Genomic DNA, 3,605 nt, shown 5'->3' on the forward strand with positions numbered 1-3,605 from the left:
AATAGTGGATCATCCCCCATTCAAAAAAAAACATACACGAAGTCGCCCGTATATGTATTTTTTTTAATCACATTCATGAACCGACGCACTACACATGCATGAACAAAATCACCGCCTAAAATATAAAAACATAACAATGGAGATAATAAAAACGAAAATCAAATACCACAAAACCATAACTCACCAAAAGCGTATTTCAACCGTTTGTAGGCTGTGCTGAGTTTGATTTGTAAAAGATTTTCTCCAAAATTGCTTTCATGTTATCAAAACCTCTCGTTTTTAAGTTCCTCGTGTTTTAATGTTTTGGAAGATTGATTTACGTTACTAAGAAGAATAAGAGAGAGAGAAGGAGAAACGTGATTACGGGATTCTAATTTGCCGAAAGAGATTGTAAAATATTTAATTTCACCTTTTCCATATTAAACGACGACTAGTGCCTTTCCAATATCCACGATTTGTTTTTATCATACACGTTACATGCCACATATCCGTGTATTTGAAGACTTCCAAATACACCAAAATTAATACGTTTTTGCCATAATATTAGCTACGAGTCGTAATATTTAATGGTAGCTATATTTGGTTACATCCAATCTTACGGTAGCTTATTCCCGGTAAGTTCACAAAGTATAATAGCTAGATAAATATTATTTATTTGCATATATACTTTAGCCATCTTAAAAGTCTTACCAAACTATGTGAACAAATTGGAATTTCCTTTAAAGACCTAAACTATATTACCGATAACTGTGGATATTTTCTCGTCTGATAATCTACATTTCCTTTGTTATTCTCTACTTCCTCCTCTATGATCGAGGGTGTTGAATGTTGATACGAATCGAATCGGGGGAAGAACCAATTTAATCCAAAACGCGAAAATTTAAAGATACGAAGAAAAGGGACGAGGAATGTAGGATAAAGCAAGACCCATTTAGGGTGAATTTATGGACAAACCTAAGTATATTAAACTTAGACCCTTCCAATCAATCCGATCCTAAAAGAACCATTACTATTTGACACCAAGGCAAGAGATTCAATTTGAATCCACAAATGGCAATCTCTTCATGCGAATATCAACGGACATAAAAAGGTTCACAAACCAACAATGGATTCCAATCGTCATATTGACTAAAATAGCCCTAGAATCTACCTAACAATCTATCACTCAAAATACGAGTATCTCTCAATTATTCATCATCAAAATCTAAGTAATGAAAATGTCTAAGTCTAGTATTTATACTCCTAGACTAAAGACTAAGTTATTACAAAAATGTCAGCTACACCAGGCAAGGGCCTTGTTTGGCTAGTCTTCTTGGGCAGTAGTCTTCAATTCAAGGATTGACCTTTCAATGGCCAAACACGTCCTTCCTCGCATAGTACGACCTCTCTAATCAACCTTGCATGCACGGACTTCGCAAGCATAACCCTTCTTTGCGCCAAGTCACCACTTGCACAAATATTCAAATAGCCACACCCCGAGCTCTAAATCTCCCAACCAAGCAATCTCCCAAACCTTGTAGATTCCCACCCCAAGAAGCCCACAGAGACTCCGTCCTCATCAATGATCATCAAGTGTGTAGTGTGGAAATACACACTCGAGACCCTTTGAAACGCTCTAAAACGTGCGAATAAGCTCCAACGAAGATCATAGACTCTAAGTCAGCTCCACCACGAATCATAGGCTCTATAAATGCATTCGAGCCTACGAGAATCATATCATCCTCCCTTCTTTAAAAGGATTCGTCTCGAATCCGAACCTAGCAAAAACCAAGGAAGACAACAACAAGCAAGATCCTCAAAGTACGAGGGTTAGTGTTAGACAAACAAATCGACCAACATGCCAAGATGCACAAACTCGTGGTATAACCACTATCAATAATCAATGCGAAGAAAGATTTCCACATACGGCACCAAGCAGTTTTGGACCCTCCAAAGATCATTATAGGCAAATAGTAACAAGAAAGGTGTCACACAAAACAATCCTTCAACTAAAGTGACCTCAAGTATATACTCATTACGGGGTTCAAGCACAAGTTCAAGAAAGCCATTACTATTTGGAACACTCATGGAAGAAGTTGACAATTTGCAAACAAGTTTCACCTTCATTTTCAAAACATCCTTCCCCAACTATCATGTCATTTCCCCTTCAAGGGAAGTTTTCCATCACAAGGAAAGGGTTATCCAACCTATGCTGTGTAAGTAGCATCCCCATCCCTTAAAGTTAGAGATCTAAAGCATAGTCCTTCCAAGAAGTGTGTTCTTGTTCATGTAACTCACTCCCTTTCTTTAAAGAGTAATTTTACTTTCTAAGTTGGCCTTCTCAAATTCGACGTCGTCCATCGTTCTGGTCACAAACCCTCACGAAGGATCCTCATCCCTGGGATGGTGTCGTTAACTTCACCTACCCCATGCTCGTCATCAAGACTAAGCTCATCATCATCCCATAAGTGGGTTACAAAACACATTATCGTCTCTAAATAAACTACATGCTCAAGCATTACCATACACCCTACTAGGTACATCATTTCCACAAGTCATGTCAACTTCAAATAAGGCATTTTCTCTAATGAGAGGATAATCATTAAACGATGAAGGTTCAAAACATGCAATTCCACTCTCATAAGGACAAATGTCATTTTTTCAATCATTTATATACACATGACTAGATAAGTGATCAACTATATCAACATCATCACTAAATTGAGGTCCATTAATCACAACACATAAATCCTCAATTAGTGGACTATTATCACAAGCAAATTGATCTAGACAAATACCCACACTAGTTGGACACAAATCGATCTTACTAGAAGAGTCAATTCGGTCATCTCTAGGATTAACTAGTGGGTGAGCTATCATATCACCGACAATGTACTAAAATGCAAATCACAAGTGTCAACACTACGTGGACACAAATCGACCTCACAAGATTCAATTCGGTCATCATCAGATTAACTAGTGTTGGAGCACCCCTATCAACCACATTGTCAATATTCATCAAAGACGCATTAAGCTCAACACATTGCAAAGTAGTCATTGCTTAATGCATGGTAACTATCTTTTCATACTCAATTCGGCATCAAGATCACTCAAAGAAGTGGGAGTATTAGGATGTTTTTTTTTACCCCGACGTGCATTCAAAGGATCTTCTTTACCTCGAGCTACCAATGGTAAGCTCACTTGACCAATTGGAGGGATAGTCTTGGCGTCTTCATTCTTTCTTTCACGAGAGTTCTTCACGAAGACTTCTTTAGTAATTTATCTCCCGAGTACCTACAAAAAAGTCTTCATAACAAGATGAAGAAGTAAAAAGGTTAGAATGATGTTGTGACAACTCCCTCACGTCACTCCGCACAACCTCTCCTTTTTCCGCTTACAGAGTTGTCACATACTCTCCTTACTCCTCTCAATTTTGTATCTCTCATGTTCTTTGAAAAGGGAATGAGCTCCCAAAAATGCCCTTCGAAGGGTTAGGAATGGGCTTGGTATCTTTTTCTTTCCATATGGATTGGAAAAGCGACACCTCCAAAATTCCTTTTAAGGCACTCCAAGTCTCAATTGTTTCCCCCTTCCTTTCTCATACTCTCAATGCTTTATGCTAGAAT

This window comes from Lycium ferocissimum, chromosome 5 (genome assembly GCF_029784015.1).
Source record: "Lycium ferocissimum isolate CSIRO_LF1 chromosome 5, AGI_CSIRO_Lferr_CH_V1, whole genome shotgun sequence".
Classification (NCBI taxonomy): domain Eukaryota; kingdom Viridiplantae; phylum Streptophyta; class Magnoliopsida; order Solanales; family Solanaceae; genus Lycium; species Lycium ferocissimum.